At 43.2% G+C, this 14,727-nt stretch overlaps 1 protein-coding gene across 1 annotated transcript in view; it reads right to left on the reverse strand.

The window, feature by feature from the left end:
• Positions 1-298: 298 nt before the first annotated feature.
• The window catches only part of IRS1 (insulin receptor substrate 1), a 63,097-nt gene continuing 48,668 nt past the window's right edge, over positions 299-14,727 (reverse strand). The window contains exon 2 of the mRNA XM_047773657.1: positions 299-1,351. The gene's annotated coding sequence lies outside the window, so the exon portion shown is untranslated. The remainder of the gene's footprint in view (positions 1,352-14,727) is intronic.

Raw genomic sequence — 14,727 nt, forward strand, 5'->3', positions numbered from 1 at the left:
CCTGGCCACATGGACCAAGTTACATTCAGTTACGTGACGTCACACTGGACGTTCTCAGAAAACATGAGTTAAAGAGTCTTCAGGACGGGGATGTGTATGTGGCCCTGGTCATGCTAAAAAAAACAATTTCTGGAATTTTAATTTATGGTTGGTTGGACATTAAAGACAAGCCCTCACCTGTCTTAACATCTTTCTTGAGACAATGCAGGACAGGAACGATCCTAACGTGTGCAGCAGGGAAAAAACAAATGGTGCCAATGGAACAGGAAGCTTACAGAAGTGGGGGGAGGGGGAGAAGAAAGATCAACAGTCTCTAGTTTATTATGAATAGAAAGAAATTTCCAGAATTTACAAACACCCACATTGTTCATTCCAAAGAGAGCTTTTGATTCAAAGGGATCCCCCATGTCTCCTCCTCTTTACAGTATATACAATGGAAGACTCTGATTTCCTTTTTTTGCAATTTTGCTTCCATTCAATGGCCAAGTTTAAGCTGACACTTGAAAATACCCAGTAGCCTCTATCCTTCTTCAGTTTCATTAACATGGCCTACTGCCTTACAGAAAAAAAAAAAAAAAAATACAAAATGAAGATCAATTCTTGGAAGGACCTCAGCTCAACATCAGGGCTATATTACACGACAAGTTATCAGCAAATATAACTATACAACTGAGAACCATCTATGGCACTATGATTCTTATTATATTATTTTTCTGAATTACAATCTTAAAACAAGGATCGTACCCTAGTCTACGCTGTTAGCCTTGTTTTAAGCCTCTGCTCCACTCTTTACAACAGAACACTGTATATACCTCAGTTCCACATCCAAAAAAGAGATGTGCTGTAAGAAAGTTACATTTTAATTAAAAAAATTACACATATAAATCAAAAACCTATGTTAAATATTTAATACTCTCTCCACCCAACGCAAACAGTTTCGTATGAAATAATTTACAATGATGCTCTGTCGCACACAGTTTCAGCAGCAGATGAAATGTGTCTTGTAAATGCAATGAGCGTAAACCCATTCTCCCGTGGCACGGTGGAGGGCCCATCAGCTCATGTGGCCAGCTAAGTCCTTAAGGTCGAAGATGAAGTTTATGCAGGTTCATTGCTCTGGTGTCACAGTGCTTTTTATTTTTTTATTTTTTTTTTCTTGGCACGATAGAGAACGTGCAGTTCAGTCAACAAACTCCTGAGGATTGTGTAAAGTAAACAAACTGAAATGGATGCATCGTACCATCTACTGAGGAGGAAGGTGTGAGGTCCTGGTTGTGAATCATGAAATAGTTAGAGTCTGGGTACCCATGAGTTTAAAGGAGAATTTGCTGAGGTCATTTAGGTCTTCATTCTGAAAAGGAAAAGAAAAGAATTCGTCATCATCAGCATCTCAAAATGATGATCACTTTTTTCGGGTTTTTCTTTAAAAAGGGATGGCACCAGATAAGCTGGGGTCACAGGCACAAACAGTACTGTGTACGTAGGTAAAAGCAACAAACTGTATTTAACTTCTTTTTTTTTTTTTTAATGCAAGGGTCTAAAGCAATCACAAACTGAAAAGAGTCAATATTAAGTCAGCAAACAAATCAATATGATTTGGAGGTTTCAGATGTTTAGCAACTCAAAAACATAAAACATCTTGATGTTCTTATGATCAAACCAAAAACGTCCACTACAGTTACTGTGTAAAACAACTACGAAGTATGGCACACAGGTTACAGTCAGGCTATGCTTACATATTTGAATTAAAAGTCAGCTGCAGATTTTAGAACTGCAAGTTGCAGGGATCAACCTTACAAAATCCGAAATCGGTTTTTAACATGATATTGTTTGACAGGAGAATTTCAGATGCAAAAGGATATCCAAGCCCAAGAGACCTGGTTGATCATTAAATAAAGAGAAGGGTTCCGATGTAGGTCTAATAGAAATAAGTTATTCTGCCAGAAACACAACATTTCTCCTATGAAATTTCAAAAGCCAGACCTCAGGATGTGTTATTCATTTATCCCCAGAGAAGGAACACCTTTTCAACCTCCTAAAGCCTCGTTTGCTCTCAAGTCTTAATACCAGATAGTCCTTCTGAGGTCTCTCTTTTTCAGGCATCCCAAAGGTCTCTATAAATATCAATGTTTATAGAATGTCCTGAGCAGGAGGTGGCACAGAGCTAATCAATAAATACCTGTTAAACGAGTAAATGGCTGCATTAGGCACTACAGAGGATACAAAGGTGAATTCTGCTATAGGCTCTTCTTTCTAGAAATTCTACCAAGGAAGGTAAGTTCCATTCCCAGATAGAATACAAAGAAACAGAGTGAATTCCATGATAGATGCACACGGGCAAAAAGCTCTAGAAGCATTGAGGAGGGAGGGACACGGCTTCTACCTGGGAAAGTAAAGGAAGTACCCTGCTGACACACTTGGCTTGGTTTGGAAGAAATGGCATAGTCTGGGGGTGTGGAAATGGGAATGGTGTTTCAGCATCTCCAGAGCCTAGCGCAAGGGCTGGCATCAAGAGAGAACTCCCCAAATAGGAGCAGAATGAATGGAAGGGACAAAGCACACTTCCGGCTGAAGGCACAGAACCAAACAGCACCCGGAGGATGAGAGCAGCCCTGGACAGGCCACGTGAGGAATGTGGCTTCCTTAGAAGCATCAGGTGTCTGCAAAGGGGTAGCAGGAGTGACATCTACAAATGTAGGACAGGGTAGATGGCGGGGAACCTTAATTAACAGGTCACCATGTTTCTAAATAAGTGAAGGGACACAGGACACGCTTTGTGATACTATCGATACGCAGCAGTAATGATCCATGTCCACTGTGAGGACAGTAATTAGACTTTAAAATCCACATGAGGGAAAAGTCGTCTCAGAGTTGCTGTCGTGGCGCGGCAGAAATGAATCTGACTCATATCCAAAAGGATGCAGGTGCGATCCTTGGCCTCGCTCAGTGGGTTAAGGATCCGCTACTGCAGGGCACTGCGGTGTAGGTCACAGACGCGGCTCAGATCTGGTGTTGCAGTGGCTGTGGTGCAGGCTGGCGGCTGCAGCTCCGATTCACACCCTAGCCTGGGAACCTCCATATGCTGTGGGTGGGGCCCCAAAAAGCCAAAAAAATAAATAAATAAACCAAAATCCACACAAGGTAATAAACATTGACAAATGCAACTTTTTACCCCCTTCTCTTGCTCCTTTTTGAAGGAGAGTATGGCTGGGACCAGTCAGCCCTCACCATGCACAGAATGGCTTTCAGGTAAGTTGAAGATTACCAAATGCAGACTGGAGTTTTACCAGGAGACTTTCTATTCATTTCGCAATTATTAACTCTGCCCCTAAATGACAGAGAATGTCTGTTTTCTACTTAGAAATAAAGACCTGATGGGGAGACAGCAAGGTAAAAAATAACACAACACAAAAATGCACCCCAGGCTTATCTCTTTAATTGCCAGAGACACCAGATCTGCTTTCATGTGCTTTCCAAAAAAAGAAAGGAAAACCTAGCCTTTCAAAAACTCCGGAGATCTTACTTTCAAGTTTCTCCTGAACTCACAATGCAAACTATCAGAATGTTCTTAAAAGATACCCACATACAGCTTAACACAGCTTCCTATGGCCAGGCCTGAACGTAGGTAGGAAGGCCATTACTTTGCCAAAAGTCTGGAGCCACATAAACTGCCAACTTATATAAAATAGAGGAAAAGTTTAGGGTACACGGTATGTTTTTCATTTTACATTCTGGCTCTTATCCAGAATGGCTGAATGAAGAGCTTAGCGCAGGAACAAACTCTATCCAGTTTTGTCACATGTGCCAACCTGCATGGATGCAGAAGGGTGGAGACTGGAGGCCCTATGAGGAGAGAAAAAAAAATCTGGCTTCACCAGATGCTGAAATCTTTTGCTCTGGGCCCCTCTGAAACCATCCTTGTAATCTGCCACAAGTAGTACCTTCAAATTGCAGGAAATAAAAAGATATATCCGTTCCATCATATACCTTCCCCTTTAAGACCTCAGAATACTGCTTTTCAAAGCCTTTCTTGTAAATCCTGGTCAACACACGTCTCAGCCACTAATGCTACCTGCTGGCGCCATCCATTTAGGAGTAGAGGGAAAAGGGAAAGTGGGAAAAAGAGAGGGAAGGCTGACGTGGAGGGGATGGGAACAGAACTATAAACAGGCAATAGAGGTCTGGAAATAGAAGAGTCTGAAGTTCACAACAATTTATCTTTATACAAGGGTGTGTGTGTGTGTGTGCGTGCGAGCACGTGTGCATAAAGTTTAGCTACTGAGTAAACAATACGGATTTTTAACACACACACCCTCAGTGAGGACTGTCTGGCCCTCCCACCCCCACCCCTTGCAGCCACTTTGGGGTCTGCATACTTAGTCCAATCACGCAGCCATTGTCGCCAGCATTTTTGGAATGCCTTCTTAACTTCCCATTTCTTTCTTCCAACTGCCTTCTCAGCCTGGGCATATTCTTTCACATGGTCTCTCTAGCAGCCAGCTTGGCCCTTTGACGGTACTTTTGATCTCTGGAGACAGCCAAAAAGCTTTGAGAGCCAAATACAGTGCAGAAAAGAGCTGATTATGCTGGGTTAATGGATCCCAGCAAGGTATTATCTACTGCCAAAGAACTGCGAAACTAAAGTTCCAGAAACATAACTGTTCACAATGGCTGTAAGGAGTTTTGCTAGAAAGGAACTCTCGTAATATTATAGACAGACCTTAGCATATGCCTCACAGGACTGTAGTACATCTGCCTTTATCCCTGTCTCTACACACTTGCAGACTAGAAAGGCTGAGTTTGAATAAAGCAACTCCTTGCAGAAGGGCAACTGTGTATATTAGTCTGCATGCATACGCATAATGTATGAATGTATATTCATAATTTTTATAACTTAGGAATATGTTGAAAAAAAAAAAGCAATACCATACTAGGCTCCTACAGTCATTAAAGGCAACAAATATCTGTTGAGTGACACATAAAAATACAATGATAAAGACTGTAATACGCACTGAAAAAGATGACATGGGTAATGGGTGTTTAATGTACTTTATGTATGCAACTCCAAGGGACTCACACCAACCATATGAGGCAAATATTGCTAGGATGTTTTATAAAACCTCATTTGTAGCACTCATAAACTGGAAACAAAAAAAGCAAACCATATCCCTGGAGAAGGGCTGTGCAAATATCAACCCGTGATGTTCCCGGGATACATTCTCTCTAGTTACGTCATTGGGGAATAACTTCTGAACCCAGAAATACGATGCACCTGTCACGAGATTTAGTCGCAGGAAATTACATTTTGACAAAATTTCATCACCACATCAGCATCTACTGTCCGCATGTGTCTTCTCACAGGATAAAACCCACCTAATCCTGTTGCCAGTAATGAAAAATGTAATTTTTAAGGCATTATCTAATAAGTCAACACTTGGGCAACACTACTTGAGACCTATGGATTATTGCATCATGGCATCCACTAGGAATTTACATCTTCTGGGCTCGACCGATGTAAACTATGCCCGCTAGAGCTGAAAAACAAATAAAGCTTCTGCTTCCTTTCACACTGTCTCAGCTTACTGAATAGTCTCCACTACGTAAGCAGCTGAAAACAGCATAAGGTTATGATGTAAATACACGAGAGAGATCCGCACCCCTTCAGCAAGGCCTTCTTAGTCAAACCCATCGATTAAAAGTTTTGATCTTGCTGTACAGGAGAAAATTGACAGAACACCGTAAACCAGCTATAATGGAAAAAATAAAAATCATTTAAAAAAAGTTTCGATCTTGTATTTAAATGCCTTGAAACTTCTTGCCAATTTATGGAGTCCAGTGCAACATAATTAAAATACCTGGTTAGAGATTTACTAGCAGTTTCTCTTTTTACTGAGAACACAGGAATAAAATATTGTTGCTTGGCTATTGTCATGTACTCAGATGTAGCCAGAAAGTAATTCTTCCTCATCCAACCATGCTTGGGGAAAAAAAAAAAAAATCACTATAGTAATGACTTTTCCTTCAATGGAGATCATTGTTTGAAATCTTATATTGTAGATGCAACTAGAAAAATTCATCTAAATAAATTCCTCCACTTGAAGAAATGTGTCAAAACAGCATATTTCTCATTGCCTTAACATAAACAGCTGTGACTTTTAAAAAAATCTTGAGTATAATATAGAAAACATATAAAATACAGTAAATGTAGAGACGGAGTAAACATATACTTTATTATAAACATTATAATTCCTATCACCCAGGAAAACCCACTTTTCAGCTATGGTTCTGATTTCACTATTTAAAGGATTTGAACTTTGAATATTCTATAGTTAATGTCAAAAATGTTTAAGCAGACAGTTAATGTTTTAATCCTATTTAGATCTTTCCCGTTCTGAAAAAAAAATCTGTGAGAAGATAAAATGTCAACCAACTCTTGCAACCTTCCTGGTATTCTATCCCTTTTGCGTGCTCCCAATTCACTATGTATATGGAGAAGTATAACAGTTTGAAAGGAGAAAAAAAAACCCTCTGGCTTCCTGGGTTTGGTTTCCCAAAGTGTTAAGTCCTGAAGGGAAGGGCACAGGCAAAGTATGCAGAAGAACCAGGAAGGTGGGGCAGGGGGGACTCTTCTACAAGGAGGAGGTTACCTTAAGCTGGGATTTGAAGAAGAAAAAAGGTGGAACGGGAGTTCCCGTTGTGGCGCAGTGGTTAACGAATCCGACTAGGAACCATGAGGTTGCGGGTTCGGTCCCTGCCCTTGCTCAGTGTGTTAACGATCCGGCGTTGCCGTGGGCTGTGGTGTAGGTTGCAGATGCGGCTTGGATCCCGAGTTGCTGTGGCTCTGGCGTAGGCCAGCGGCTACAGTTCCGATTAGACCCCTAGCCTGGGAACCTCCATATGCCGCGGAAGCGGCCCAAAGAAATAGCAAAAAGACCAAAAAAAAAAAAAAAAGGTGGAACGGATGTGAGAGCAGAGAGAGGTTGGTGGGTACCTTTGCACCTTGCAGGATGCTAAGCATAGAGCGCCTATGACATCTCTCTATATGCTGTCTTCCCAGGTCCGTTGATTTCTTACTTCACACAATTGTATTCCACTGTATACCGTTACCTATGGCCACAGATCATTTCTTCAGCCACCTCTTTGATGCTAATGCAATTAATTCACGGCATCACTAATTTAGAGCTGACCAAGTCTCCTACAATGCTTACCTATAAGAAAACACCTTATAAAAACACTGCAAAAGTACTCTGTTTTTTGGAGTACTTGACGTCTGAAAAATGGGCCCAGTAATTTCTTTCCAATCATCAGTATCAAATACATTGATAGTTCTGGTAGTATACCAGTGCTCCTCATTTTAACATTTACCATGCAGTCTTGGATGGATAGGTGAAAGCACGGACCCACCTGATGGACAGTCAAACCTTTTATGAAAGGAATTTCCTGCCTTAGAGCTTGGCTTCCACTATGTGGTTTCAACGGTAGCATCTAAGGAGAAAGCAGCAGGCCCAGCCCAGGTGTTGGCTGTGGTGACCACCCAAGGAAAAAGGAAATGCACGTTCAATCCAGAGAGCTTCAAGTGCGGGCCAAGGGGAACTGCTCTGCTCTTCCCAGGGTACGGCTGGGAAGTGTGGGGGCAAGCTGAGACGCTGCAAAAGCTCAGATCTAAATAGTGAAAAAGCATTCTGTTTTAAAGCTTTCCGGCCATTATCACCAAAGAGAAAAAAGAAAAAAAATCAAGATCTAGTTGAACTAAAGAAAGAAAGTCAGAGGTGAGACCAAGATGTTTGCTACTTTACGTTGACAGGAGGAGAGGGCCATCGTAGCTAAAGAAAGGAAACCAACATCTTTTAAAATAGGCCAGAATTGAGCTGGAAAGACTTGGTTTCATGGTCTTAAATGGCAAAGGGTAACCGACCGGCCAAGCCAGTGCTTTAATGGAGCTGCTTACATAGCACTTTTGCCTGGTGCGAGTCACATGGGCAGGGCTGGTGAAAATAACAAGGTTGCTGGCCAGCCCTTCCAGCACACAGAGTTGCCAAGGAAGGAAATTCAGGGAGAGGTGCCAACATGTGAGAGGCCATCTCGCTCCAGTTCCCCTTTTGTCCCAGGAAAGACCTTCTGGCAGGGCTGGTGACTTCAGGGGACCACCAATGAAGGAAGGCACATGTATTATGCAAAAGAAAGAGAGGGAGAGGGAGGACCCCAGGAGCCAACCACCACGCCTGCAGGCTCCGGGCTCCTGCTGCGGTCCAGCGGGGTGAATGCCCTCAGCACCAAGGACTCCTCCTTCCCCGGCAACAAAAGGCAGGAGGAGGGTCCAGAAACATTTCCGGAGGCCAGGGACTCACAGAGAAGATAGATTTCAACAACAACGACAGAGCGTCCTCAACAATGAAAAGTATTCCGCCACTGATCTATTAAGGAAATGTGAATAAACAATCAGAAATCATTTAAGCCAAAGGATAGGCACTCTGTTACCACTCCTTTTATGAAAGACAGAGCATGCTGATAAAGCAAAAGGTAACTGAAAGATGAAGCAAATGGGGGGGGTCAACCCCATAAACATCTCCCCCCAAAATGTAAATCAAAATGTCTCAGATCTCTCTTCTGCCTAAACTCGTACTTTTTATGTTATTTTTTGCTTTTTAGGGCCGCACCCATGACTTATGGAAGTTCCCAGGCTAGGGGCTGAATCAGAGCTGCAGCTGCTACAGCCACAGCAATGCAGGATCTGAGCCGAGTCTGGGACCTACACCACAGCTCACGGCAACACCGACTCCTTGACCCACTGAGCAAGGCCAGGGATCGAACACACATCCTCATGGATACTAGTCGGGCTTTGTTTCTGGTGAGCCACAACGGGAACTCTTCTGGCAAAATTCTAATATGTCCCCACATACCTGACGGTCAAAGTAGAGGAACTCAGAAAAAACAATGCAGCATTTCAAGTCAGGCCACATGTGCTGGGGGAAAGGAAGCTTTCATTTTAACAGAGCTCAACCAAAATCAACTGTTACCTGAAGACCTGAAAATAACATGATATCATCTTCCCGACCCGAGTAAGAAAGTCATAAAAGTCGTGCTTTCTTCTGCTTTCATGGGAATTATTTCTGCCGTCTATTTTCCCCAACAGGAATTAAAATTCCAGTTCTGAGGCTTATACTGTCATTTCGCATCAGGGTTTTTTGGGGGGTTTTTTGTTTGTTTTTGTAATATTCAGAAGTACAGGACAGAAGTTTTATGTGTCTGGCTCTGACACAAACAGGTAGACTTCAAATAACATCACAACTTGGTTTGCAATGTGGTGTAGGTTTAGTAAAAGGTGTTTGCAATACCGTTTCTGTCATGAGGCAAAAGGAAATCAAGCAGACCCAGGCGCCCTGCCTTGACTTTTTCTGTTAAACACTAAAGAGATGTCACATTCTTGGCCCATTCCCTGGAGTCATCTCATACACTTCAGGAAAGCAAGTGCCTGACCTTACCATCGAGTAACTGTCCGGCTGCTGCTCCATCAGGTGTTTGTTTGTTAATCAAGCATCATCAGCTTTTCTGTAACAGCAGAGGAACCAGAACACAGAACAGGCGTCCGCAGAGATGGCCTTACGTCTGCCGAGGGCTGAGGTAAGGCTCATTAACGCCAGTGACATCACTCTTGGCAGCCAGAGAAAAGGAAAAACCTGTGTTTAATCTATTTCCTACTCACCACAAGTTTGAGTCGGAGTCCCCGATAATACGGGTTGTGGTTGACTTTATGGAAGAACTTGGTAATGCGAGAAAAATGTACTGAACTGCACAAGCATCTTTAAAAGGAACTATGAGGTACCACAGCCATGGGGCCTTGATCTCCTTCCGGCAGGTTTTTTGGATATTCAACTAACCTAACAGAGGACAGGCCATGAGCAACTGTTTCTAGGAAGGTCAAGGTCAGTCAAAGACCGCGCCCTCCTACATGCATGCAATTAACATCTCCTGCAACCCATCCTCATGTATTATAAACAAAAAGGTTTTAGCCGTTGTCTTCCCTCTTGCTTTGAGAATACCAAGGGGGAAATGCTGAGAAGAAGTTCATCTGAGATTTCTTTGCAGTTAAGTGAGTTGTTCCTTTTTTTTTTCCCCCTTAAGCAATCGAAAGAATGACAGAACATTCTCTGAAACCAATTGAAACTAGTCATAAATATGCGAGTGTATGAGAGCATATTTCAAGTGTATTGAACCCACAATTCTCATTTGTTTTACCTTAAGAATTCTTGTTAAAGAAGCTCAGGGCATTACGATCTCTGGGTTATGAGAGCAGTAATTAAACAAAAGTCAGTGTGAAGGAGGATGGAAACGGGTACCATTCACCTTGGACTACAAAAGGGCCACAGGTTCTAAAATAACGGGATCACTATAAAGATGGGCTTAAAGTCGCTTACAATAAAGGAACAATAAATGTGTGTCCCTTGAGTTGCCACTACCTGAGTGATTCGTGAGTAACCTGGAAGCAATTCTGAATTCTAAAATGTAATTTAGGACATTCCATCCAGACGAGTTAGAACGAAGGCAGAGCTTTGTTACATGGCTCTTATGCTTTTAAAAGACTGGTCAATTTTAACTCCGGACTTATTTCCAAGGTAAAATTTTTAAAAGGACTAAGACAATGTACATTACCCCTTCCCTTGATGCTCTGCTCTTTGCGATTTGGGGCAAGTTACTAACCCTCCTAAATCTCGATGTTTTCACCTGTAACAAACATGGTGCTAACAGTACCCATTCCATAGGCTTATCATGGAGGTTCAATGAGATAAGACATGAAAAGGTCTCATCATTGTGCTTGACACATAATAAGCCCTCAAACATGAACTCTTATTGGAAGCAATCTCATGAAGGAGTGGAAGTCCTTGGATCTCATCTCTTCTCTTGGTACCTGAATACACACCAGCCAAAAATGCCCTGGTGGGAGGAGCAAGCACGAATGACTCCACAAAACAGGTGGCAGCCAAGGACCAAAGCTGAAGCCAAGATGAGGATGCGTCTTGGGAAGAGAGACAAGGTTATTTCAGCGAGGAGGTAAATATGGGAGAAAGGCCAGAACAAAACGAGAAAGTAAAAGCAGGCGTAGTAAAGCTAAAAATCTGACCCTGGGATAAGATTTTAGACAAAGACCTACTTACCTTCAAAAGGGACAGTTTGAATTAAGTATGAGGACAGATACCGTTAGCAAATCTGAAAGTAATGCCATCTACTGAAATGTCATGGAAAGGCCACTTCTGTTGCTTTCACAGAAGAAATTAGAAGCTTGAAGCCCCCCACCCCTTCTGAGTTGGCTAATGAAAGACTTACGAGGCTACCTAAAAGGATTTCCAAAGCATTCTCATGAAGAGGCTTAAGAGGATGTTCAATGAGATTCTTAGACACAATTTCCAGGTTCTAAAGCTCATTTCTAATTGTTGGGGAAGGAATTGGGTGGCTTTTACTTCTGAATTCTTGCCCCCCGTCTTTCATCTGAAGGAACTGCAGTGTGACACAGCCTGGGTAACTTGGGTGATGCTGCCTGGGTTAACGTGACAAAAAACTGAAATTACTGCCAGATGCACAAGTCTCATTGTGTGCAGCTGGCAGGGGAGGGGAAAAACTTGGAAAGATAATCTGAAATAATTGATAATGTATCCATTGCTTGTGTCGCTAAGGTCTTTGAAGGAGATGATGGTGCGGATTTCCAACTAAACTGCAAACACTTCTTGACTGTCTCCGATAAGGAGGCAAAATTCTTCCAGTTGACAAAGCAGCGCTGACCTTTCACCCTCTGACCCCAAAGCTCCTGGTCCTTTGCTTTCATCTTTCAAGTCCCACCTCCCCGGTGCCCTCGTTCCTCCCTCTTTTCTTCATTATCTGGCATCTCAGCCTTTTCCTTTTTGACTCAGAAAATGGCATTTGCTGAAAAGTCCCCTACCCACATGCTGAGTTAAGTGCATCCCGTTGGTGTGGTACCCAGCTGGCTGCCTGGCTGAACTAAAAGCATACTGAGGACAGATGGGGCAGATGCTTCTTCTTTTTTTTTTTTTTTTTCTTTTTTAGGGCCACACCAGCAGCATATGGAAGTTCCCTGGCTAAGGGTGGAATGGGAGCTGCACCTGCAGGACTACAGCAATGCCAGATCCAAGTTGCATCTACAACCTACACCAAAACTCATGGCAATGCCAGATCCTTAGCCCATCGAGGCCAGATCAAACCCACATCCTCATAGATACTAGTTGGGTTCTTAGCCCGCTGAGCCACAACAGGAACTCCGGGGCAAATTCTTTAATGAAGAGGTGGTGGCGACTCTTAACTAAGGAATCCTTGAAGGTTATTTATCAGCCTCTGAGGGGCTCTTGGTCCCAGGGATTGTTGGTTCAATCCCTGGCCCAGGAACTTCCACATGCCACACGAGTGGCCAAAAAAAAAAAATGAGAGAGAGAGAGAGAATGTGACTGGAAAATGATTACTAGAAAATTATAACTTTCCACAATTTATTTATTTATTTGTGGAGTGCCGGGCTGGAGTCACCTGGACTTTGGCTGAAAAGTGCTCATGGGGCTACATCACTTCTCAGCGCAGAGACCCTCTACAGCCTCCGGTCATTCCACAAAGTCTCTAGAGCAACAGTTCTCAGTGTGTGTGGCTAGAAGTAATTTCTCTCCTTGAGGGAATTTAGCGATGCCTCAAATCATTTTGGGTTGTCCCAACTCGGGTGTGGTAAGGTGGGAGCGGTGCTATTGGTGTTTAGTACGTAGAGGGCAGGAAGGCTACCAAACGTCCAACAAGGCACAGGATGGCCACCTGCAGCAAAGAATTACCTGGCCCAAAATGTCAACAGTGCTGAGGCTGAGAAGCCCTGCTCCAGAGCCATTGCCCATAGCTGAGGAAATGAAAGAAGCCCAGTGCATGCTCATCAGCTGTTTCTGGAGTTCACACCAGTTTTAGGAAGAGGTGTCCCCGTCCCAAGGCTTTTTTAAAATTTCCGATGGCCACACTGTGGCCTCAGAGTTCCAGTGCGTGCCTCCTGATTGATCACTGATGGAAAGTGCCACGACTGCACCTCACTCCTGCACAACCTTTTACTAGCAGACCGCTAATCTGGTTAACAGTCCCAGCCCATGATTTCATACATCCCTCCTCCCAAGGAAAACAGGAACCTTCTGGATGCAACGCAAAACCACTGACCGAAGAGGGGAGAGTACCGGGCATCACTGAGACCAAAGCAAGAGTGTGCGGAAGACCAGCAGGGAGTGATGCTGCCCCATCTATTCTGACCACAGGAATGAGATTAACCCCATGAGGAAACACATCTAAACCCTCTCAGGTCTGCATCTCTGCCCAGCTCAGCCAGGACTTTCCCTCTGGTCTTGGACAAGTCATTTGACCTCATTTTGCCTCTACAATGTAATACAGTGGAGAAAATGCTTTGTTCTCACTATCATTTGCCGAACTCAGTGAGATAACAAGAGAAGGACACTGTGAGCCAGAAGACCCTTTCTTTATGTGACTCATCACTTTGAGTCCTGCTCACTACCCTTCAGCTATCTGGGAGTAGAAGGAAAAAGTAAGGATTAGGTCCCCACTTGTTCCAGAATTAGTCTCTTCAAAATAAACCCACTCACTTTGTTCTCTAAGAGGCTACTCTTAAGTCACAAAACTGTTTCCTAGAGACTTTTTTCCCTTTATGACATCAATGCCCACCTTGGAAGATGATTTATTATACAAAGAAAAAGTCAAAGTACAAGACTGAGATAGAAACAGCAACTGAAATTTCTAAATATATCCTCCCAGGAAGACACTTTTAGGTCTGTTTCCCTAAACTTAAACTTGAAGAAAAACAGTGGAGGGGTGGGCGGTCAGGGAGCAGGGGACCGCACATAAACCATCACCCATGAAACTACACAGGGTTCAACGTTCTAAAATCTAGACAACGAACAGAAAGAATACGTTGATTTCTGGGGAGTTAAATACAAAGTTTTTCTGGCTGGATCCTAAGATAATGGTAATAAGAACAGATCCCCTTTAAATACAGCCACCGAAGCTGCTGTGGTCCTAACACACACAAAGAAAACAAAACCTTCTATTCTTTCTAGACTGTAGCCTGAGAGGCTAACAAAATGCCTTCAACATAAAACTGAACCAGGCAATTTCGCCATGACTACCCACCAGCGACGGGCCGTAATTAACACTTAATTAACAGATCTATGATGAGCTTTGCTTCATTCGGCGCAAAAATTGATTTCATTTTTTTTTCCATAAAACCTATCGCCAATGGACAACGGCCGATCTGTTTGCAGGGTTTCTTGAGGCTTGCCTTCCTCAACAAGAGAGGAAGAGCCTGACAAGCTCAAGGTCCAGGTTAAGATGGATCCTTCAGAGACGTTCCTGTCTTCTTCTCTTCCGACTCTCAGCTCTCCTCACTCCCAGCCATCAGCAGTACCTACCAGGGCCTCGAAAAAAACACTATTTCTTCTTGGAGCCTCCCTAGAGAGGCTCCGGTAGACCTAAAGGCTCTCCAGAGTCTTTCAACAGAGGTGCGAACATTGAGAGCAACCAGATGCTTGCGAATTTCCCATCATGCACAGCTAGAGAACGTCGGTAGGAAGGTGACTTGAGAACCACTGGACATCAGTAAATAAGCAGAGACCCTTCCTATGGTGGCCTCCTGCCCCCGCCTCGGACCATTTAGTGTCTTCCCAGCACTTCTTCCAGGGAGAGATCCAAGAA

This window comes from Phacochoerus africanus, chromosome 3 (assembly GCF_016906955.1).
Source record: "Phacochoerus africanus isolate WHEZ1 chromosome 3, ROS_Pafr_v1, whole genome shotgun sequence".
NCBI lineage: Eukaryota > Metazoa > Chordata > Mammalia > Artiodactyla > Suidae > Phacochoerus > Phacochoerus africanus.